Genomic DNA, 25,613 nt, shown 5'->3' on the forward strand with positions numbered 1-25,613 from the left:
CCAGTGTCTTGTATTAACAATGTTTTTTCTATTACTTTTATACAGGTCCTTTTTAGAAAGTAAAGAGCTAGAAAGACCAAAAAAAAAATTATATATATATATATATATATATATATATATATATATATATATATAAAAGTATTTAATTGATTATCATGTCTGAAGTCAAATAGGAACATAAAATGCTATAAGCATTAAAGAGTGATATCTAAGATGACATATTACATAAGAGAATTTATGTAGAATTATTTCCCCTAAATTGAATACAGTGATATAGAAGAAACTACATTCTAATTGCTACTTAAGGGGTTTCTCTCTGCAGTCTGAAAATTTCTGCAGAGAGATGGGGATGATGCAAAACTTCCTCAACTAGGGAACTTGGTTAACTCCTCAGCAACACAGAAACAGTATGAAAGGTCTTTTGAGCTCAGTGCCACTCCTTGGTTGGAAGAAAATCCTGTGCTCTGAGCAAGATGAAGATCCAGGCAGCATGAACTACAATACAAACCATGGTAGCTACTTCACTTCAACAGACTGAGGAGAAAAAGAAGGAAGGAGGTATTGTTCAGGAATTGCTTCATGCAAAAGACGCTTCAATTCCAGCTACACTCTTGCCAGAAATTTGGGTCTCACGGCTCTTGTCTTCTCAGTAGAGATACCTCCTCATCCCTAACTTAAATTATTCTATGTTATGGTTCAATGAAGCTTCAAGGAAGATGGACAAATGACATCTTCCACCCCTATTGTGCTAGGCTGCAGGAAGAAAGGGATGACAGCTGGGGACAAAATAGCATGTAAGAACAGTCTGTGGCCAAGAAACTTGAGCACTTGGATAAAGATAAGCCTTTCTGGGCTCTGAATGCTTCTCCTTAGATCAATTTTGAACATTATAATCACACAGTATTGTTCTGAAGCAAGTTGTATTATAGAGAAGTCCGACCAGAATTATCAACATCTCTCCTAGGCTGGGGGCAACCAGTAAGCTACTAAGTCTCATTGCTGTTGCCTGCCAGCTCTCATTTTCTCTTTCCTGCCACATTCATTTTCTTGGTTTAAGGATCAACTTACATTGGCTCTGAGGAGCAAGAGGCCAGTTGAGTAGGGAAAGAGAACCAATACTCTCAATGTGTTCACTACTGACGGAGCAGAAAGCTAAAGCACACCCAGGGAAAGGAATTTATCGTATGAAAATGTGAGAAGTTCTCATGACTTAGCAGACCTGGAGCACAGATCTGGAAATGGCTAAGGAAAGACAGAAGATAAAGGACTGGAAACAAACAAACCAGGGTGCCCTTATGGAAGGTACACAGAGCTGAGCAGAGAAGGCAGGAGGGCGGTACACACTTAGACCTCAAGATGAACAAGGACAGATTAATGATTGAAGAAGTTTGGAGGAGAGAGTTAATTGAGGTAAATGATTGATGTGTTTGACAGACTATAAATTGATGGTGGTGAGAGAGGACTGATGGGACCTGTGATTAGAAGATGGATAGGGAATGAAAGATTTATTGATCGAGAATGTTAGACAGAATATTACAGGTGAAACACAGGATATCTGCTAAGTCTCCTGCAGGTTGGAAGAAATACTTCACTGTGTTCCCCTGTGTGCTGGGTGAGAATGACTTGAGTCTTCTGAAAACTTATGGTGTTGCTGAATGTTTAACTTACATGCTCACTTGCCTTACAATTGTTTCAAGGGTTATGGGGGTATTCAGCTTCTCCTTCCTACAGTTTGCTTTTTTTTTTTTTTTCTTTAAGGCTATTATAGTATAATTGCAGAGGAGGACACACAATTATTCTCTTCATATATCTATTGTGTGATGTATCACCTTGATCAGTCTAGAAATTTAAAGTTTTCTAAGCTTTTTTTGAAAAGGCCCTTTTCCCTATGAGAGAGACAAATATGTGTGCAAATCTACTGAAATTAGTTGAGTGATAGTATTAGTGAACACAGAAAGACATGGAAAAAGCATTAGACCACGGGCTCCTCCTGAACTTAGAACCAAGTTCTGAACCTGTATTTCCATAGGGCTTGGCTAATACTTGTAAAAATAAAGTGTTCACTAATAGTGGTACCAGTAAACTTTAGTCTTGATCTGCAATTATTCTAGTATTTTCCTCAACAGAAGAGATCAAAATATTTCAAGTTCCTGATCTTGTAGGTTAATAAAGATGTAGCTACGAAAGCAACAAGGACAAACAGAAACATTAGTAGAAGGACACAAGCTACATTTAAAAAAGAAAAGTTGCATTCCTGTTTGCATTTTAAACCACAGAAGAGGCTATCCAGAGATAATATACAGGTGGAAAAAAAAAAAAAAATAAGCCCACATTACTTAATTTTTCATCGCTCTCCTTCACAAAGACAGGTTTGTAGTCCCCTGATGGATTAACACATTGCACATACAGCTTGTTGCCTGCTATCTGGAAGTCCAAGTCTGGCTCTACACAAAGCAATATGAAAGTGCCAGACATTTCTGAGGACACAGAGAACACTTAATGGAGCAAGTGCAAAATTTGGACAAATAAAATCACAGTTCCCCAGTCATTTTCACTTTTTGACCTAGGGACTCCTGATTCCACCCCAGAAGGATCACAGCCCATGGAATTCCTCTCAGGTAAAAGGTCAAGAGAATATAAATCCCTTACTTCTTCCCACTTTATTTTAAATTTTTTACACTTACCTGTTGAACTGTACAAGTGTGCTAAATTTATGCCTAACCATATGCCATGAAAAAAAAGTCAAGGAAACCGAGATGTAAGAAGAAAGACTTCTCTAATTTCTATGTTATACTTTACCACATGAGGAAAGTATATAACATTTGCTTATCTGTATATATTGGTATTTCCTACAATTTCCTCAAAAAAAGAAAAAGCTGAGTCTCCCTTGGCTAACATGCCTCTCTGTCACTTGGGCTGAAGTTCAGATGTGCACATAGACCTTGAAGAGTCACTTGAAGGAAATCCACATGAACATTACATATATGGAGTATTATGTTGCTTATTGTGGCCCAAATCCAGCTACAGCAAGACAATATGAAAAACCCACAATGTAAAAAACAAAACATAAAAAAATAAAAAACAAACAAACAAAACCCACAAATAAACAAACAAACAAAACCCCCACCAGACGACACCAAAAAGGAATAGATTAAATAACGTCAACAAAGGAAAGGAACAGAGCTCAAATATCCTTCCCACTTGTTAAGAATTCAGTTCCCTTTAAAAACCTATCGGGAGGTTAATAAACCTTTTGTTTATTCTTTAGTGAACACCTTTGCAGGTACCTCATTGCAAAATTTGTCAAGTCCTCATTTCCCCAGTATTTAGCTGGTCAATATCCAGCATTGAGCATTCAGTATTACCCAGGAATGCAAAAGGCTTGTCTTGACATTTTCTCTCACTGAATAAAAAGTCAATTAAACAGCAACCAAAGCTGTTTGAGTTGCCACAATGGCACCTTATTTATTTATTTATTTATTGATGAGGATTCTTATGGAAATGAATGCAGCTTCTGAGCAAGTGTCAGTCATGGTACCAAAAATGCTTTCAGGAATCTGTTATTGCAGGGCTTGGGTCACAATTGCCATGTTATTTGCAGAAGTTTGGCAGTGTTTGCTGAAACACTGAAAAGCATCAACTACTCTGAGAAACACTAGAATAATTTTATTATCTTGCTGTCTTTCTTTCTTGTCCTTAATCACCAAAAGCTAGGTCTCTTTCTGCATTCTTATAGCCTGTTTACACCAGTGTAATGCCCCTGGAATTTACAGTGGTTTAAAATGTACATAGAAAACATTCATGCAGACAAAGATAATGCAGAAAAAAAAAAAAAAGTCAGATATTATGTTTAGATATTAGCCTTATTGCTCCATAATATAACAGGACATTCTTAAACCTGTTTTGTCTACAAACCGCATCCAACAAAGTCTTCTTTTCCCATTCATGAAGAGTATGAATTTTCATTTAACAAGAAGCCTTCTCAAATGAGAGATCTTGCCTGTCAGCTCAACCCCAACACATATCTACAACACAATGGTCCAGGATTAGAGAACTGACCCTTCTAGCCACACATATATGATACATAGATATGTCACAATTTTTTTTTTCCCCTCAAAAAAAGGTCTCTGGAGTTATTCAGCATACTCACAATAATGAGCAATTTTAAAGATTGTGTTTTTATAACTACAATGTGAAACACGAGCAAATGAAATTAAAATAATAATTGAAAAATCTTAAAGCCATTTAAGTCTGTTTTCGAGTCATTGGTCATTAATTCATCTTAACACATCCCAGTGAACACGGAGGAAAAAGAAATAACAACGCTTTACAGAAAATACGGATACTGATCGTGTTAATGGTAAACTTAATTACATCCTTATAATGTCAGAGTTTTACATTTCTTCCTCTTTATTCCATTTTTATAGCTTCACACTCAGGTGCGGCAACACTTTTGCTGCCGAGCTCGCACTGTAAGAGCCGCTCCGTGTTCAACCTCCCGCGTTCCCAAAACGCGCGGGGAATTCGCGGGGCAGCTGAGCGGAGCCTCCCGCCCCGCCACGCAGCCGCCCCGCCCTCAGCACCGCCCGCGGCCCCTGGGCGGGGGACGCCGGTTCCCCTCCGCCACCGGTTCCCCTCCGCGGCCGTCGGCGGCGAGAGCAGCCGCGGACCGTGCCCCCCGCGGGGGCGCAGGGTTGTGCGGGGCTCGGTGCCCCCGGTGGCCGGCCCGAGCTGCTGCAACGCGCCAGCCGCGCAGCTCCAAGCACCCTCCGCGGGGGCGCTGCCCTGCGGGGCGGGGGCTTGGGGGTTTGCGGCACTGCAGCAGCCGGAGCAGCTGCTGCAGCGGATCCGGAGACCTCCCTCCTTCTCCAGCTCCGCCGCGCCGGGGGACCTCCATTGTGCGGGGACGCGATCGCACACTCGCGGACTGCGCCCCGCCGCAGCGCCCCTGCGGAGAAGGGCCGCTCCCCGCCCCCGCCGAGTGCGGGTGGGTGCGCTATCACCCTGCAGTGCTGCTCTTTTCCATTTCTAAAGATATTTATATACCTATCTAAATATATATATATATATATATATATATACACACACACACATATTCCATCCCTCTCGTTGAATTTTGGTCTCCGCCTGCCCGCCCCGCCCGGGATCGGGCGCCGGTGGGGGAAAAAGGATGGCCCTTCCCACGGCAGAGCTGCTTCCTGGGGGATGCACCTCCACACGAAGGGAAAATGTTATTGCAAGCGCTGCGAAAACAAAGCCGGTGCTTCTCGCCCCAGCCACCCAGCTGCGGCCGGGACTGGCGGTCTGCAGGGACCGCCCCGCCAGAAGTTGCGGCGCGGATCACCCCCTCCTCTCGCCCCCCGCGGCGGCAGGTCAGCCTGAAAGGCGCCCCGGGGGCAGCGGGCATAGCGAGGGATGCCGGCTGCCCAAGCCCTAAAACTTCTTTGTTAATAACGACCGAGCCACAGGGTGGGAATACAGCGAGGGACGCCGTCCCGCGGCAACCCCGGCAACTTTACAGACAATAAGCGCGCCTCCGGTACCCGCAGAGAAACTTGTTGGACCGCTCCCTCCGCTCACTGGCTACTTTCGCATCCCCCTCTCCCGCTGTGACCCCTCCCGACGCCTGCAGGAAACTGTTGCCTCGCCCGGAGCCGGTGCCCGAGCGTGGCGGAGCAGCTAACCCCTCCCGGCACCGGCCGGCGAGACCCGCGCACCGGTCGCTACTTTGGTAGTTGGGGGACTTACCCTCCGAAAGCAGAAGGCTCTCAGAACACTAGCAGTTCCGTCATCCAGACAGTCCTTCGCAACTTTCCTTGCACGGAGCGAGAATATATCTCTGTATGTAGAGAGGGAGGGAGCGCGCTTAAGGCGACAAGCTGTTCAGGAGACTTTTGAATAAAAGGGGGATGAAACCGGATTTCTTCCCAGTATCAGGACCCTGGAAAAATCAAATCCTTCTTCAGAACAGAATTCTCTCAGACCCGTTATCTGTATTACTATTAATGCGCAGAGCAGGAGGCATCGCATACAAATAGATCCCAGTAGCAGCGTCTATTGGTGGCTGCGGAGGGCCCCTGGGTCCTACTGCTCCGGCGCCGAGAAACTACAAAGCCGAGCAGCAGCGAGCGGCCTCGGCGAGGGCACGGGCTGGGGGAAGGAGAGCGATGGAGGGAGGGAGGGGGGGGGGCTGCAGGGGCCGAGTCCCGTTCAATTGATTCGCTACCTCGGGTATTGTAATACATGTTGCAATGTTTAAGCGGGAGAAAGCCGCATTATAAACGGATGTCATGCAATCGCTCCTTTCATAGCTGCTTTTGCAGGGCTATTGTGCAGTCTGGTATGAGATATGTGTCTGATTTTTAAAAACAAGGCTTTATTTGTCTCTTTTTTTTTTTTTTTTTCTTTCTTCCTTGCACTGTCAAAATTATCCATCATATTCCCTAATAATTATGTAGTTACTTCAGTAATCAATTATTCATTGAATTTTGCTTACCTATGCTTTTTCTTTCTTAAGTTACGGCTTTCCAAGGGCATCTGCTCCTCTGCAAAAAGGTTAAACAAGCCTTCTTAAAAATTAAGCAACTGACTCCTAAATAGACAAAGTAAAAAGGAATCATCAGGGTAAGTTTCGTCCATTACAGAATACAAAGACAGTTGGTTTCAATATTTAAATCATGGTCCTTATTTGATGTAAGAAATCATTGGACTAAAAGCAAATATCCCCATTTGAAAATTCCAGCAGTGAAAAGAACCAAAAACAGATGCAGCATTTGTGTACTGACTGCTAAATGGAAAGTAAATGTGAGATAATTACTACATAGGTCAACATAACTGAGAGCTGAACTTACATATACCTGTGAGAGTTATAACCTGTAGCTAAAATTCTATTACTGCCTTGTAGATAATATACATTATACACTGAGCATACATCTAGATAATAAACATTAATAGACTTAAAATTGTAAGTATTTAATGAAGTTGTTTAGATAGTGTATGAAGATTATCTAGACATGAAGCCTGCAATATGTTGCAATGCATGACACAGTTAAAGGTCTAAACACACCCACTTGCCCTGCAAAGAAGAATGGAAACCAGTGACAAGACAACATTGTTCGAAAGGTTCTATGTGTAGGGTGTTGTTAACATGGCAAGGTCCTTACACTCTAGTTGGGAGCTACCAATGTAAATACAGACATTACAAATGCATTTTTACAAATATTATTGAAAAGCCATATCTACAGCTTAAGGTTACTTGACACTACCCCATTATTTCACCAGGTATATAGGTAGAAAGAGACAAATCAAGTCTAAAACAATATATAGAGGAAAATACAGTGTTTAAATAACTCTTGCACTTTGAGAATCAACAATAGTAGCTGAATCATCCTTTGAATGAAGTTCTCTGAACACTTTGGAGGGGAGAAACAGAGAGGAGAGAAGGAAATTAGAAGTTTTTTGCATCAGTAGCCTCTGACAAGACAAATATTATAGTACAAGTTCAAAATAAGGCCTTCATTGCTACATTTCAGGCCTGCCTTACAGCTTGCGTCTTTAAGACCTTGCGTCTTGTTGGAAGAAGATTCTCACTCTTTGTTCTTTGAATTCAGTTGCTGCTTTGGTTTGGGTATTTTATGCCTCAGATAACAAGTATATCCCTAAACAATATCCTTTCTGTTGTCGGAGATTTACTAGAAAAATTAAGACAATGATTCTGTAAGTACACTCTTCAGTTATCACTGTAGTTACACATTTTCTTTCTTTTTGCTTAAGTTAACTTAAGTTTCAGCTACGTTACATTGAAAACAGGTGACTATTGAACTAGTAAACACAAGTTGTAAATTAATATATTGTAGCTGTTTGTGGTTTAGACCAAATTTTGTTTCACTGTTCTGTTTCTCTTTAGGTCTGCTTGGGACAAATTCTGCTTACCTGAGTGTTCAGAATACACCTCTCATCTCTTGTAGCTTGTTACTTTCATGGGCCTTACACTTGCTATCCTAACCTGAAGGAGATGCCCCATTAGCATCAATTCAAAAGACAACAGGCTCAGGCCTATTGTATTTAACAAAATGATGTAAAATCATGGACATCATCTGCAAATTTAACAAAAAATAGTAGATTAATGTAAGTGCAAACTCAGGAGGCAATAACCACCACCATCGCAATTAAGAAATTACTGTGTGAAGGAGAGAAATTCCCATGCCCATTGTAGAGCCTACAGAGATTAATGAAATATGGCTGTGTAACTGTTCTAATAGATAAATTGGGTGGGTTGTTAAACATCTGAGAGAAGATGATTACTTTGTAGTGAAACAAAACAAAGAGGAATAAATCACAAAGCTGCTCTATTGCTACAATTAAAAGGCAATTGCTTGATCAATTATCATTCTAGCTAATAGCCTGATGGAGGACAAGCAAATAAATAAAACATTAAACTAACCAAAGTTATTTAAAGTGTAATACACATGTATACATACGTGTTCCTTATTTGTATGCATTTATGTCTGATACATACATAGTGCATTGTATAATGTAAGGCTATATATAATGTGTTTGGGGTTTTATTTGTAGTATACAAGTAAATATCAATGGTACGTAATTATGATAATGCATGCAGTGGGTAAATAGCTAATACATGTTTAGATTATTGATATAATATATGTCAGTATTTTCTAGATCTCTAAGAATCTGCTTTTTTTACATAGTTACCAGCTGAAGGTGTTCTGGAACAGTTTCCAAGGGCAGCATATGTGAAGACACATGTTGGTTTCTAACTTAACCTTGGAAAATGATGGCCACTTACAGGAGTTCATGGGCATTTTAGGACAGTTGTAAAGCAAACTGGGACTGTTGTATATAAGCATTACATTTTTATACCTAGTAATCAGCAAAACATGCATTCCTATAGAGGAAGGTAGATGGTAACACATATGTTTATTTGAAATAAAATCTAGTGCATAAAGGCAAATACTTCGCTTATCTATGGTAGGAGCACCCTGTGATAATCTGATCTAAAGTCAGTAGCAATGAGCAGGCTTGTCCCTTTGATCCAAAGTCTTGGTCAAATATAATTATAATTCCATCTATGGAAATATTCACACAATATAGTTTGAATATGTAACGAACAAATACTTTATAATGATTATTAATGTAGAAAGAATTACACGTATTTATGTTGCCTATTAGCAACACAGATTCAGTTGGAAGTTGAATAAGATTTGAGAAGAAACATGGGCTCATGGTGAGCTTCTCAGGTATCAAAACACAAATAAAGGGGAAGTAGTACATACATCCCATTATAGAGAGGTATGTCTATGATTTATTTTTGACACTTTAGTGCTTTGTCTTATGCAGAAAGATGACACATGTTTGACAAACTTGTCTTGCCTTTCCTAGGGCCAGAGTAATCGGAAAATACACAAGTTTGAAGGTATTTAAAGTGAGAGATGTACGTGTTGTAAAAATGTAAGTACTGCTGTAGTGTGCTAACAAAACTGCAGAATTTGTGCTCCTGCAAAAGTAGTATGAAGCTACATCAGATCTTGTGTCCTGTTATTCCCTCACATGCAGGTATAATAGCATCCATATTAAATCTCTTCACGTATGTATTCGCAGTTAATTTTTATCCTTGCATATCTGTGTTTGCTGGGCTATTGGAAGAAAAGTCTGAGAGACTACTGCCATTTCATCACTTCTGGATGAAATGTTTTAGAAAATGGGGACTCCTCTCTCTCTACCTTTCTCATTTATAAAACTTTGAGGTGACCCTAGACCAAAGTACACAATTTCAGGATCTGTGTTCTTTTTGCTCCTGGATTAAAAAATTACAGCAGGGCCAAAGACATGCGGACTTGAAGTACAGGAAAATGGGATTTGTACATTTTGGGGAATGAGAGCTCTCTATTCCTGTTTTTTGAAAGTGAAGGAGAGACTAAACATTTTTATGTTTTCTATTGTAGTTCTCTGGTATTACATTTTTAAATGTATTGTGGAATTTCAGACCTGAACATTATATGGTCGTTCTGTAGTTTATTTTTAGGGTTTTTTTCAAGCTTAATAATAAATAAGTATATATATAAAACCCAAAGGCTAACCCAGATGCTGTAGTGATGCATATACAAAGACTGAAGGTTAAAGTGAGCTTGAAGAAATCATGAAAAATGGGAAAGCATCATATATGCAGTTGGTGAGGGCTGCAGGGAAAAGATAATGTCAGGAAAAAGCAAAATGAGTTAGTGCTAACTGAAGAGTGTAGGAGAGAAAAAGAACTCCAAAAGTCTTTATCAGAGGAAACCAAAGTGCCAGAGTGAAACTTCTCCTATTAGCAAATGAAAAGGAAAATGAAGATTGGAAGAAATTGATTCATTAACACTGAAGTGTTAATATTTAATTTTCCATATTATTTTTTCCTTCTGTTAAAGCAAACTAAAAGGTCGTTGTGAAATATTTTTAATGGAGTTTCTATCAAAAGTGAAAAAGCATGCCTAAAAAAAATGAAATAGATGGAAGATATCAGTTCTAGATTATATCACGTTTAATCTTAAGCTTGTCAATGTAGGAGGATGCAATGTCTTTAACTAGGCCCGCTGATGCAGTTGAAGCTGAGACTGATGACCGTATCAGCTCTTTCAGTCAATTTATCTCACTTACATCCCTAGAACATAACAGCTACACCAACATGACAACTTGCATTTTCATTTGAAATGTGAACTTGGAAAAGTCCGGCTTCCAATATTTGAGAAAAACTTGACAGTTTTTCTCCAATTTAAAATGTACTAAGGCAAGTTGAAAAATGAAACTAGGCTGGAGCAAATATTTTTTAAGGGGTTGTAGATAATGCTGGTTTTAATATGAGTTGAAACAACAGTATAAAAAGCATATACAATATTCGATACAATAGGATTAGGTTCCCATGAAGGCTTGGAGTGGGTACCACGGCTAGGCTTGGAGCAACCAATACCTCATTTCTAGTCAGTCCTCTACAGGAGTGTGTGAATCTCCTGCTGCCACTGCTAGCAAATGAACATGTCCTTCAGCTCAACCTGTGCTCTTGCTGCAGCAGTAGGTACAAAAAGGGTGGCAACTCTACCTGTTCTCCCTCTGGTATTTTTATGCATGCTAAGATCTTGCTGGGTACGTGAGTCTTGAGACAAAGTTAACTGTTAGTAAGCAGGCTGTGTTTTTTGTACTTATACATCCTGTTAAGCAAAGAGTTGTAAAGGATGACTCATCCCAGCTACACTTGACTGTATTTGAAAGGTTTCTAAGTGTGTACAGCAGAAGAGATTTTGTCAGGAACTCAATACAACACTTGAAACTGTTGGTGAAGTGAGTGTTGTGTGGAATCATTAAAGGGCTATAATACAAAGTAATTATGTCAGCAAGTTTACTGCTGGGTATAAAAGAAAGTCCTGTATTGTTTTGTATCTTTGTTGTTCAGAAGTAGAAGAAGAACAGGAAGTTTTTCATTAAAACTATGATGAAGATAGAAGCCAATTCTTTCTCCATTAATGTATGTATGTAGCTGTTGGTCAATACTGTTTTGCTGATGCAATATTTTGGGTAGGGAATTGAGCATTTAAAAAAAAAAAGAAGATCTTCTTTAGGGAAATTCTAACTTCCTATTGAACAGCTGTATGCTAGAAAAGCAGAAATAAAAATTAACTGAATGCCTGAATTCATAAATATTACCTTTGTATCCCACTAGTACAGCTGTGATGTTTCTGCACTATTTTGGCCTTTTTTTCCTCAGCTGAGCTTTATTATGGTTTGTATATTTCTTATGTACTGAAAATGGGTTTTGAATGGGAAGTAGTTTTTTATTAGTTCCAGCATCTGTATGCATCAAAGGGGAGAAAGTTCTTTCAAAGAGCAAAGGAGCAAAGTCGTCCTCTCTGCTTTAACAGGTAGGAGGAAATTATCACAGCCAACAGGAAAAGCAGGTGTGTGGATGGGGAGTTGGTTGTGGGGAGCAAGCTTTAAGGGACACTATTTTTATTTTGAAACATGGAATTTATTTTTTAGCTGCACTATATGATCTATAGGAAGAATAAAGCCAGATCTAGAAGACAATAGTGAGTCTGCCTTTTCTTAGCCAAACTCCTGAGATAAATTGCTGATAGCAGATGCTGATAAAGTCATTGCCAATATGTGCAGGTGTTTCCTTTTTGTTTGGGAAACCTTGAGTGAGACTCATGAGAAAGAAGAGGTGGGAGGGACAGGCTGAGGAACGTGGTAGAGTTATTATGGTAGAAGTGCTGTTGTTGTTGGTTGTTGTTTTGTTTTTAGGTTTTTTTTTGTTGTTTTGTTTTGTTTTTTTTTTCATTGTTATTCTAGTACACAAGAATTTGTTGAATCTGGAAACTGAGGAATGAATCCTTTGCTACTTTGTGCAGGAAAGGAAAAACTCTTTCTGTTTAGAAGGTGAAGTTAGCTAAACTAGTTACGCTTAGCTTATGTTAAAAGAATTCTATTAAACTGGTAAATGGGTATCATTATCTAAGGTAATTCTGTGGCATATAAGCCCTGTGTAAACCATGGGAGGCAACAATATAAACTGGATGCAAAAGGGACAAAGAAAGAAATTAAGATGTTAAACTGGATTATGAATATGTTTTAAAGAATGAAAATGAGCAATGTAATATCTGGAAGGACTTCGCAGGAACTAGGCTTGTTAGGTGATGAAATAAGAACTGAAAAAAAGAACAGAAATATATTAAGTTGAAGTACTTATGACCGCTCTGCAAAATCATTTAATAAGTATTTCACAGGGAGAAATTCTACTGTTTTTATAAAATGACTACTTGTAAATTATACCACCTGTGAATCTAAGAATTTTTCCTGTTGCTTTTGATATATGTTTTTTCCTACAATATTGTCTGATTGTTACACTGATAACTTAGATTTTTAGGTGTAACTTTTTTTTTTTTTTTTTTTTTTTTTTTCTGAATAAAGTGTTATGGGCTCTTCAGTTTATTTTGTGATGCTTCCTGGATTTTCATCCCTAACCTGTACCCATGAAGAACCTTTGAGAACATGATGTTTTTTAGAACACATTAAATCCACTTTACACTAAACTGATGAGGAAATTTTCAAACGGTTTCACTTTACAAAAAAAATTTGTGATTCAGAATTGTTCTGAAATGTTATGCCAGGAGGCGAAAAAAACCCTCTCTCGCAAAATGTCTCACTGAAACACCTTCAAAGAATTGGCATGATTTGGGCATCAGCCAAACCATTTCTAAACCATGACCTTTAATTTCATCCAAATGAGGTTATACTGAGCCACTGAAAGGATGTTTTTTTTTCTTTCTTTCTGTTTTTGTGGGGTTTGTTTGTTTGTTTGGCTGTTTGGTTTTATGTTTGTTGTTGGTTGGGGTTTTGTTTGTGTTTTCTGTTTCGTTGGTCGGGGGGGTGTGCATTTTTTATTGTTGTTGTTTTTCGTTTGGTTTTTTGTTTGATTGTTTTTTGGGGTTTTTGTTTTGTTTTTTGTTTAGTTCCCCCCCCCCAAAATGTATTTGCTGTACTGTGGTTACAAAGTTCTCCAGGGAGTGTGTCACAAACTCACATAATCTTTCTTCAAACTTCATATTGTATTTTTGGCGATGTTTTCTACATTAGATAGATGATTTTAAAATTTCATCTGGCAGGTTAGTTCCATATCAACTGTTCATTAAAGGAGTCTCAAGAATATACATTTTTTTTCAGTTACATTTACAAGAACCTGAGATCAGTAAACAGGCTTAATATCTATTTCAGCCGATTCTGTTAGAAGAATTTATGTTCTGCTTTCCATATCTGTTTCCCTTCTCTTTTGATACTGGTAATTACAACTGTGAATGAATGGTTGGACTTTCCTTGGTACACATGAGTGCTGCTGAAGTATTAAATATTGTTATTTGGTGTCTTACTTGGTGTATTGGATAACAATTAATACTTCTTGAAAGACAGCCCAGACTTGATTTGGCCTACATGGATTACTACATGTCTGGCTGTATGGGGGTTTTAAAGCACGTTCTCGAAGGATCCTCCAGTTTTAGGAAGAAATCTAAAAGAATAAAAAAATATTTCTTTTCTCCTTTTTTTCTTTGTTTGTGTGGAAACATGATGCAAAACCGTCTTATTTCAGTGATATGTCAAACAGAAATAAATCCCAAAAGTTACGCATGCAAGAATAATTTAAGATTACTTAAAAAAAAAAAAAAAATCTATATCTGTTGTTTACTTGATCATTATTTCCTAATAGGTATTTGCAAGATGAAAACTACAGACAGGAAAAAAGACATTATTGTGGCATCTAGAAAGAAATGTGAATGACGGGAATGAAATACTTAATTTCCGTTTCACATCTTTTCATATCATAGAATAGTTTCGGTTGGAAGGGACCTTCAAAGGTCATCTAGTCCAATCCTCCTGTCATGAGCAGGGACATCTGCAACTAGATCAGGTTGTTCAGAACCCTGTCCAGCCTGGCCTTGAACGTTTCCAGGGGTGTGGCATCAACTACCTCTCTGGGCCATCTGTGCTAGTGTTTCACCACCCTCTTTGCAGAAGATCTCTTCCTCAGGTTTAACCTGAATCTTCTTTCTTTTAGTTTAATACCACTACTCCTTGTCCTGCCATAACAAGCCCTTTTAAAAAGTCTATTCCCATCTTTCTTATAGGCCTCTTTTAGGTACCGGAAGGCCACAATAAGGTCTCCCTGGAGCTTTCTCTTCTCTGGGCTGAACAACCCCAACTCAGTGTGTCCTCACAGCAGAGTTGTTCCATCCCTCTGATCATCTTGGTGGCCTCCTCTGGACCCTCTCCAACAGGTCCATGTGTTTCCTGTGCTGAGGGCTCTAGAGCTCTAAAAACTTTTTAGATACTGGCTGTATCTAAGTGTTATAGTTAGTTGTAAATAAGCATGTGGCATGTAAGCTGCAAAAGTGTACCAAAAAGACTGTCAAAGATATCTTTGGAGCTGGAAGATTCATGTATGTGCTCTTGATAAGGGGAACACAGGCTTTTGGCAGAGTTGCAGCCATTAACCAGAGCAAACTGTGTAAAAAGAGCATCTAATTGTAGCAAGTGATGAAGCAGAGACAATGAAGAGGAACGTGGCCTGGAGTGGCACAAGAGGCAGTTCAGCTCTCCCAACAGGTCAGGAGCAGTTTGGTGAGGATGGACTCACCAAGGCAAGGGAGTTTCTTCTGTTGCCCACTCTGAGAAGGGTGTTATTATGGAGGAGGGGAGAAGTTTGTTGCTTTTTACCTTTTCATATTTCCTAGTGAAGCCACTGATTTTTGAGATAAAGCTGGCTTTTGGGAAATAAGTCTTTAATTATTCTACATTTATTCTCCTACCACTGTTTCCTCTCCTTTCTTCAATTTAATGCTGCTTGTTAAGCCTCCTCATTTTCCATTTATGTGAAGACATTAGCACATTGAGTCCAGAATATTTATTGTATCAGCTTTCTAAAATTTGTAGCTATTACTACTAGTTCATTTTTGGTAGACAAATGATGATTGTTTAAACTAATTCTTAATAATTAGGATTATTTTGTTTGTGAATAACAAGCATCAGTGATTTTGTAAAAGAGAAAAAAGAAGCATCTTTCAAAATAATACAACTAAATAGTCACTTCTTCTGATGTTGTCTTCCTTCATCTTGTGGCAATCTCTAGAAAATGAATATAGATTTTTCACTTCTGCATTTTGCTCAATTTGAACCAGACACTTTTTGCTTCTAGTGGGAATAGAAGACAAATAGCATGAAAATGAGATGCAACTGAATCTGAGTGAATAATCAGTGGTTAATTTTCTTGTGTCTTTCATTTGTACCACTCTTAGTCTTTTTGAAACTTTGGTGGTGAGACCCAAAGGTAAAGGGACAAATAGCCTAGAATGCCTCTGGAAACCTGTATAAGCTAGGCTTGTCTCAACCACATTGATTTCATAACTGTGAAAGCATCTTTCTTCCATTCCCTGTTTCTGTGAAGTGTGTATCACCCATATACATCTTTCATTAGTAAGGATGCAGTCTGGCTTGTCTGTTCATGAGCCAGATAAATAAGCAGTTCTTTCGGCAGTGAAGCGATGCAAGAAATGTTTCTGTGCTCTGAGATTGTAGAAAATCGATGCATGCCTCTCCCACCAACAGCTAAAACCACTGATAGCTACTTTGTGTTAGGAGAGACACTTGACAACTTGGGAAGATGAAGGAAGCTCTTTGGAAGTCAAGAACTGAAACTCCAGGGTGTGTATGAGGGGATTTTAAGGGTGCTTTTAAAAGTGACTAAAGGCAGCACGTGATTTTTAGGAAAGAAAAGGTGTCCCAAGCAGCAAATAATAGGCAAGGGGTTAAAAAAAAAGAAAAAAGAAAAAAAGAAAAAAGGAAAGTATTGAATAAGCAAACAGCAGTCTGTGAAAGCGAGAGAGCTGAGGCAGACAGGCAGGCAGTCTCCCAGAGGTCAAACTGAAGAAAGAACATGGACTGAAAAGATGAATAATGACTAGTCAAACATGATCTCTCTGGGCCTCAGCAGGAAAACCTAACAGTGAGGAACACTGACAAGCTGAATCTCAGAGGCTGAAACATTAAGACATGATAATGTCCAGACCAAGGAAGAAAATGGAGCATGATGTGAAGCTGACGATAATGTCTGAAATACAAATAAGATTCTTTTTTTAAAAGCACAGACACAACAAATGATGAAAATGTTAATTATAATGATGGCCTCTGCAGTGAATACTTTGTATATGAGGGGAAAAGTAGTAATTTTCTGTGTCTTGAGACAGTGCTTCAGTTTGTATATGGGGAATAAACACAGGACTGCTGTGCCTGGGGAGCAGGTTATCTTCAAGGACTGTGGTGTGGTATAGAAGGACCATGAATGAAAACTTGAATTAGTGGAGCCTCTTCAGAGAAAAATGTCTATAGAAATATTTTGATCAATAAGTTTCTGTTTGTTTTTATAACACAAATATAGTTGCTACACACTCACTGAATTTAAGGCTTCTGTCTATATCAATACGTCAAAGGAAGACTTTACTATTTCTTCATGGAATAACCAGGGAAAAGCTGTTTTTAGCTCACTTCCCTCCTTCTTCTGCATAGAACCAGGGAAGTCAGGTCAACTAAAACTGTTCCTGATATAATAGCACTTATGCTTGAAATTAAATCTGGATGCAAGAGTTGACAGCTAAACTAAAATACTTAAAAAAAATTTAAAAAAAAAGAAAAAAAAGACATCAAATGTTTGCCATATCCACTATTATAAAAGAGTAGTAGAAATACTGTACCTTCTAACATTTCACAACATTTTTTCAAAACTTTTCTAATTTGAATTTTAGCAGTGCTTTTAGCATTGAGGTAAACAAGCTTTAATGAAAAACGTATCTATCTATTTTACAGTCTTCAGTTTGACCTTACCTAATCTCTCTGTGTTGCTGGAAATGATGAAATGACTGACATATAAAACAACTGCAAAATCCCTGAATTAAATGTTAAACGAAGGCCCACAACAGAACTTTGAGTCTTGATATGCACTGAAACTATCTTAAAGGATTTGAAATGTCCATTTAAATTGATATTTTGGCAGAAGAGGAAAAACCCTTACGGAAAGTAAAGTGTTCACAGTTTTTAAGTGAATTTTGTATGAACAAGTGTCCCATTTTGATGCATAACCTGAGACCACTATTATCAATGCTGAAACTTCCATTGCCTGGTGGAACACTACTAAAACTTATTTGTCTGTCTTTAAGGCAGTTTTCAAATCCTTGGAAGGTGCATTTTCTTCATGCTAATTTCAATCTGAAACTTCATTTTATTCTGTAAAAAGAGCAGTTTAATGGATCTAGCAAAAAGAAAAAAAAAGGCTTTAATTTTGAGTGAAGAGCTTAATATTGGCACCACTGCAACAATGGTGTCTGCTCTAGAATGAGAAGGTGGTAGCTTTGTGCTGAATTTGCTGTAGCAGAGTTGCTGTAAACTGAGTTGAATCACAGCCGAGTTACATCATCTTCTATACCCACCACTTCATGAGTGTTCCCTGAAGAGCTGTACAATTATTTTTGGTGTGGATTACAGGCATTATTATTTAAGTAGCATTGCACAGTATATGGATATAGATAAAAGTACCTCCTGAAGAGACAGACACTTTGAAAAGCTAGATTCACAAAGAAGATAGAGAAGCATATTCGAAACAATAACTTTACATTTAATTGTGCCTAAAACGGATTAATCTTTGTCACTCACAAGCTTCAGTTGTTGAGTTTTGAGATGCTAGAAATGAACTTGCCAAGTCTGGAACTTATGAAAGCTTTAACATGTAGTTGTGTATACTTTAAGTATGTACAGTGGAACTTTTTTGGCAGCCCTTTGTTTTGGTAGAAATTTACACAGGCTGATTTGATTTAAACTGAATTTCAATTGTAAACACAATAGGACTTGCTCACCTCAGTGATTTTTAACATTTTTCAAAAAACAGCTATAAAAATAAATGTAACTGATGTATCTAGGAGTTATCCAAGATCTTCAGGCTTTGGGACTTGAGGATTTTAGTCAAATCCATTAAAATGCTTAATTGCATAATTTACTTGTGAACACTGAGTAGTTGCAATTAATAGATGTTAATGGACTACTAGCATACCTTAATAACTTGTGTGGGTCATGAGTGCATGGCACATACTAACTTCTAATCACCTAGGAATTTCTGGAATATGAAAGAACTGAAACAAAGCAACATAATGAGTTGGGCTTTGTTTTCTTCAGTTCATTGATATGACCAAGCTTCAATTGGATTTTCATGTAGGTTGCCTCAGTCTGCATTTGCATTACAAATTTTATTCTTATTGGTGTTAAATGGATATATAATATTCATATGGCTGTAACAATGAGCTTACAGGATCACTTATTTTGTTTTATAATTCAGTATTGTAGTGAAATGAAAAGCAAATATTTTGCTATAATGGTTATGCTAATTGACTTTTAATGTTGTTTTATTTTCCAGCTACTCACCAGCAGTCTCCAAAGTTTAATAAAGCTCAAAACATTTAATTTTATTGCCTTGGACTATTGATTATCTGTTTAACACTGAGAACAATGTGATCTGTTGTCTTTGCCATGCTGATTGCCTGAATTATCTTGAAGAAATAAGAGATGTGCATGAGGAGAATCTCGTGAAATAAAAAATGTCACTTGTATGCATGACTCATGGCTATCATACGAAAACCACAAGCCTTTAAGGAAAGAAATGTTATTGTTTCACAACTGAATGTGATATTCCCTTGGCATTACACTACCATTTATGTTTCTCTTTCTTGATTTTTACTGCCAACACAAGCTTATTTAAAGGAATGAATAGTATGATGTCTATTTTGAGACAAATATTAAAATAATACTTCAAAAACCCTACTAGATTTATTAGAGAGGGTTTATTTCAATCTTAGAAGTTTCAAATATCAAGGAAAACCGTATCTGTTTCAAAGACATAACAGAAAAAAAAAACAAAAACAAAAAACCAACCAAAAACAAACAATGTAAGGACACATCCATTCCACTACTATGTAATGTTTTTCACTTATTGTAATGTGGTTATGAAAACTTGGACAGTGGGAAGACGGAAACAAGATATTCAGAGAAAAAACGGGTGACTTTTTGAAATAACTTACCAAAACTATGTTTTGCAGCAGTTTATCAGAATGCAATGTTTCATTGCAATTATAAAAACTTTTTTTTTTTTCTTTTTTGTGCAGAACTATATTTTTGATGTCTGCTGATCACACGGTTAAAATGAACTAGTAATTTCTGTCAAATGTATGGCTCTCTCATCTTACCATACAATTAATTCTTTTGAAAGGTGCTGTGGTATTGATTGTGCTGAATCAGTTTTCTGTTTGTGAAGTAGGACAAATTCCAGGTGTTGTGGCAGCAGATGTTTTACTATCAATGAACTCATAGAAACTATAATTCTAGTGAATCAATAAATGTAATATTGAGCTTGGTGAGCTACAACAAATCACATGTCTTTCATGCTAACTTTATTTTTAAGTATATCATCTCCTGTGTCTACAAATTTTTGGAAAAGTGTGTTGCACACTTGAGAAACACCTCATTTTTCAACATATCTGTAACTTCAGTGATTGCCCTGGGAATATCAGTTGCATTCATTTGGGAGAGGAAAAAGAATGAGTTGACAGATTATCCAGGAATATTACTTCTGAGGCGGTAAACTGATGTAAATTTGTATGGAGTGCATTGATTTTTGTTATTAGGTTATCTTTTTAAGAAAATCTCTGTGTTTTGTTTTCATGTATTCTAGAATATCAATGTTTAATTGTTAATTGCTTCATAAATATGTGTTGTTTAACCTGACGAAAGCTGAAAAATAACTGCAAGTCAGTTTTGACAACCGTAGAGTTTCTATGGTTAAGAAATAGGAAGTACTATTGACTCCATTCTAAAGATCCACTCATCCCTCCCAGTTAATTTTTGTCTTTATACTGTCAGGAAAACTGAACATAGGCTCACAGAATGCTTTGTGTTTAGTCCAACCCCCAATATGCAGGGACAACTTCAACTAGATCAGGTTGCTCAGAATCATGTCCAACTTGACCATGAATGTTTCCAGGGGTGGGGCATCGACCACCTCTCTGGGCAACCTGTTCCAAAGTTTCACCAGATATGACACGTTAAGGTTATATATGAAAGTAATAATGTGCTCATGATTTGGATTAGTCTTGTCCTTGTTGTGGTCTTTTCATATAAAGAAAAAAATATTCTGAAGGAAAAGCCTTCGTAGAGGTCACAGTATTTTGTAGGTCAGAAATGAGTTGCATACCTTCATTTTGTGATAACCTCCTGAACAATTCTAGTAAAGCTGTCTAGTTTCTGAAAAACACAGAATTAAAATTGAATTTTGGGACCCTCCTTGTCAGTAATTTGGCATATGTTTTGTCTCTTATGGTTGTGGAGAAATTACAAAAAGACATGCATCTGCATTTCGTAGTGTTTAAATTCAGGGGGATTGAACTAATCTTCTTAATCAGCAAAGATTATTTTCTCACTCCACCTCTCCAGTTCTCTCTAGGATTAAGCAAAGTATAAAGGTGATTTCTTCTTCCTCTGATTTTACAACTGCTAGTTTTCAGCCATAAACCTTCCTTGGTCTGGATCACCATTGTCACTGCCAGCATAGGAAACATAGGAGAAATGAGTAATGAAACAGAGAAATGGAATATTCTGGACTTACACTTTAATAAAATTTAACCGTGGTATAAAATCCCTCAGCTAAGTATTTTTCCTTGAGATAAACTGCTTTGGGACAGACAAATTAGCACCAGAGAATGAAGATTCTGGTCAGCGTGGCTCCAAAGCTTCAGGTAATATATGATGGGCACTCTGTAAGCTTCTGTCCTAGGCAGCACTTGAATCATGTTACCTCCATAAACTCCCTTCAGTAATCATTCTTAATAAATCTTTTGTGAGCCAGGATTTTGAATGTGCATGATAGATAAGCCAACTGTTATAAAGGGAGAGTAGAACATTCAGTTATTTCAGAAAATTATCAGAAGGAATCTGCACATAAGCTTTTGACTGATGTGTAACTATTTGCAAAGTTTTTTAGCTCTACTTTAAAACAGAATTTCAGTCTAAAAGCAATCAATAAATCACTGTGCTATTTCAGAGTTTTGTATAAACTTTTCTTTATAAAGGTGATATTCGAACAAGGACAAAGTGTCATTTTGTAATTTTTCTGAGAAAAATGTTTATTCACTTTTTTTTTTCTGTTGCATTTAAGTCTGGATCTAGTTGAACTGCGAACTTATTCGTACCATCAGTTGTTATCTAGACATCTGTCTGCAAGTTTGTGAATTCTACCATTCTTGGTGAAACCTGTTAAAAGTTTTTCAGGAGACATTGTTTTTAGTATGCATTAAAACATTGTTTACATAGGAGCCAGAATGTACCTAAGTGCTTGGTTTCCTTCTTTGGACAAGTAAGTCACTGATTGCAATTATTAATTTCAAGCGCTTTCACTGTGTTATTTTATTGTAATACTTTTTAATATGTGTATGTTGCAAATACAGAAAACTGCAGACTTCAGTCAGAAACAATTGCCTTTTTCAACAAAAATAGGTTAGAAACTTTATTAACATTCTATGTGATATAAATATATATAATATGGAATTTCAACATACATTTTGTTGTATCTGAGTATTGATTATTATTTTCTACATTGTACTTAGAATATCTTCATTATTTTATATATATATATATTTATTTTTTTTTTTTATTATTAAATTGTGATAAGCCCACAAGAAAAAGGATTAACTATGCTCTGGAAAACATTTTTTAAAAAGCTCTAATACCTAGGATGAAAGATTTTTTTTTTCCTTTTTCTTTTTCATTTATTAAGGCAAGATAGATATAAATATGAAAGGATTTGGAATGGAAAGATTTAATTGTAGAAGTACTTAGACTGCTTTAGAATTTAGGACTTTTAAATTGTAATGGAGTATCTTAATGGGCCACCAAATGTGTCTGTATATTTTCTCTGTCAGCTGCAGTAATGACTTAAGATTTTCTAAATAATGTATATAAATTATTTTAATGTGGCCCATAAGATTGCCACAAAACAGGGTATAGCACTGTGTGGCAAAACTGTCCATAAAAAACCTGCAAAACCAGGAGATGTAATCTAAAAAAGTGGTTTTTACCATGTAAGATTTGAGTAAGGATTAATTATATCTTGGTGGCTCTGCTTCTCTATTTGTAAAACAGAGAAAATTATGCTTTTAAGAAAACATTCTGCCTGCCTGTTATGTTAGCTAAATTGTTTATGTGAATCTGCCTTATTCCTGTAGTACCTCCATCCATCCCTGCAGTAACTGTTCTCTCACTTTTGCTGACACTCTGAAGTGTTTGAAAGGAAAATGCAATATAAATATAGAGCAGAACTGCCAAACTTCATTTTTCTGATAGGATTACACGTTTCCCAGCACCTGCATGAGGGTTTTGTGGCTGGTGCTCAGTTTCTCCATGTTTTTTAATCAGACACTGTGAAGATATGAAAAGTGAAGGCGAGGGTAGGAAGAAAAGAGAAGTTAAGTTCCTGATCTCTTCTGATTTCACCAAGGCCAAGGGCAATGCATGGCCATGATGTGAAAAGGTTGAGGTGTCAAAAGTGGTTGATGGCTGATAAGAAGGCAAACCAGGTCTCTCTGAATGAGCAGCACAGTTATCTGTGTGCTTGCAGGAGCATGCAGAGCTTTGACACCCATGATGGGCAATTTCTGTTATCTTGCTCTGTGCATTCAAGACAAGTCTGGCACCATGAGCTCTGGGGACACAGAGGTTGGTGCCAGGGTTGAGTGGGCCTTCAGGCCTAGGAGTCCAGGATGTAGGTGTCATGCTTTGAAGCAGCTTTCTTGTAATCTCCTTGCTTTGGGATCATCAGTGTTTTAGAGCATTTCTGAGCCTCCTACATCTGCGTTGGTTTCTGGCTGTGGTCTACGAATTTTGAGGAGCTCAGGAATAAAAGTCACCTCATATGTTGAGCTGGAAGGAATAAGCAATGGAAAGCATAAGGAAGTTGAAAATACGAAAAATTATATTCGTTCAGTTCACTTAATGCAACTGCTGTCATTTTTGTGCATGCAGTACAGCTAGCTTTTATCAGAAGTCTCAGACAACTTGTAGAAAGAGTATTCTTTTCTAACACTGGGAAACTGAACTGAAAAGTGATTAAATGATTTTTCTGAGTTCATCAAAGGCAGAGCCAGGGATAAAGCTTACACTTGTGAGGCCTGGACATGTAGTCACTAGCTCACATTACTGTCAGAAATATGATAAAATTCTGAGATACAGTTTCCATTACAATGCTAATTATAACATTTCTATGAATGCTCTCCTTTACAGGTGCACTAGGAAAAGGTTATTAGTACGGATCATACGGTATTCTCCAACACTTGTGTCCTACAAGCGCTTTGGTCTTTCTTTGGCCTTATGATAGTTTCACCATTAGTTAAAACACTTCATACAGTGAGCTTTATTTATCTGTTGGTAGTGTCTGTCTTTAAGATTTCATTTGTAATGGTTTTAAATTATAATTCAGGTCTAAACAGGTTAGCATCAAATTTTCAGGTTTGACTTGCTCTGTGTGAGCCAACTGACAGTTTAAATTCAAGGCTTCTTTTCCCCTTGCTCTCTCTTGCATACTTTCAGTCTTTCTTCTTTGTGTGATTCTTAAACCAGAAAGAAGAAATGTGATTGCTTTGCGAACTGAAACTGAAAATCAGTTCTCTCATGAAATAAATAGACAACCAACCTTGAAGTTCTTATTCTTGAAGGCTGACATTTAAATTGCTATTGATCAGAAAAAAGTTCAGTTTGAGCAAAAGAATAAGGATAAACTTGCTGGGGCTTTACAAACAATTTAGATATATAACAGACTTAACAGAAAAATCTATGTCTGCTGAAAGTCATCAGCTTTTGTTAACTCTGTAATGCTCTCAACTCTTTAAATGTCTATTGTTAAAGGATAATTTTGAATGCTACTTAATTGAAAGCTATAGAAGAGAGAACTAAGGCCTTAAAGCTAAATTTTGCTATATTTATTTTTGAAATTAGGAATATGCAGTTGGGTGGGAACTTTTTGGTTGTTGTTTTGTGGTGGTTTTGTTTTTTTTGTTTATTTGTTTTGGGTTTATTGGCAAGCTTTGAGTGTGATGGGGTTTGTTTGTTTGTTTGTTTGTTTGTTTGTTTGTTTGTTTGTTTTTAAGAACATAAAACCTAGACAAGTTAGTGATATGCATGATCTTCCTGGAAGGTGAGTGTTTCTCCCTGTTCTGTGGGATAGCTGGGTTTATTTCTGTTTTGGAGCCCCTTGCCCTACTGGAGAGCAGGTGATTGGAACTCTCTGAAGCAACTGCTAGCACCCTTGGAAGGTGTTAACACCCTTTACTGCTAAGCCATGACGTGTTAGTGACATTTTCAGACAACTAAAGAGTAGTTATTAAAATATTTTTTTATCCTGAAGGCTTATTGTGATGTTGACCTTGCTGCATGTAAAAAAATCAGGCTAACAAACAAACAAAAAAATCCCTCTCTGTTAAAAGTAACCCAAAAGGTCTGATGTCTCCTTAGCATCCATTTCAATTCAAAAACTCCATCCCCTGAATTTTGATGTCTAGAATATTTTCCTCATGGTAACTATAGTTTTCTTTTCACATTTTAATCTATTTAGTTTATTTAGGTAGGATCTGAATACGTTTAAATAATTAAAAAACATGAATAATAGTACCGTTTTATTTCTAGTGCCTGTATCAAGCAATCTTAAAATTGTCTTGTTTTGGTTGTGGTGTATATTTCTGTGCTAAGTTGTCTTTCTGAAGTACTTTCAGAAAGGTATTAAGCTTTCAGAAGGGACCTTTTTCTTTCCATTTCTAAAAAGCTGGGGATTTCAGTCTACTTGTCTTCATTTTAAAAAAAATGTCCATTTTATTTTTTTTTCTCTTCTATTTGTTTCTTAATGTATCTTATCTTACTGTTTATCTTTTCCTTCTACCTCTACCTTTTCCATTGTGCTACTGACCCACTATGTGTGCATCTTAAGGTACTCTTGTCCC

At 37.4% G+C, this 25,613-nt stretch overlaps 1 protein-coding gene and 1 long non-coding RNA gene across 5 annotated transcripts in view; one reads left to right on the forward strand and one right to left on the reverse strand.

The window, feature by feature from the left end:
- Nucleotides 1–6,161, reverse strand: part of ROBO1 (roundabout guidance receptor 1) — a 736,887-nt gene extending 730,726 nt beyond the window's left edge. For all 3 annotated transcript variants that reach the window (XM_065064434.1, XM_065064469.1, XM_065064416.1), the window contains exon 1: nt 5,749–6,161. The gene's annotated coding sequence lies outside the window, so the exon portion shown is untranslated. The remainder of the gene's footprint in view (nt 1–5,748) is intronic.
- A 2,764-nt stretch (nt 6,162–8,925) lies between these two features.
- Nucleotides 8,926–25,613, forward strand: part of LOC110365323 (uncharacterized) — an 82,646-nt gene continuing 65,958 nt past the window's right edge. For both annotated transcript variants that reach the window (XR_010472987.1, XR_002424742.2), the window contains exon 1: nt 8,926–11,909. This is a non-coding gene — a long non-coding RNA (uncharacterized LOC110365323). The remainder of the gene's footprint in view (nt 11,910–25,613) is intronic.

Source organism: Columba livia, chromosome 1, assembly GCF_036013475.1.
Source record: "Columba livia isolate bColLiv1 breed racing homer chromosome 1, bColLiv1.pat.W.v2, whole genome shotgun sequence".
NCBI classification, from domain to species: Eukaryota; Metazoa; Chordata; class Aves; order Columbiformes; family Columbidae; genus Columba; species Columba livia.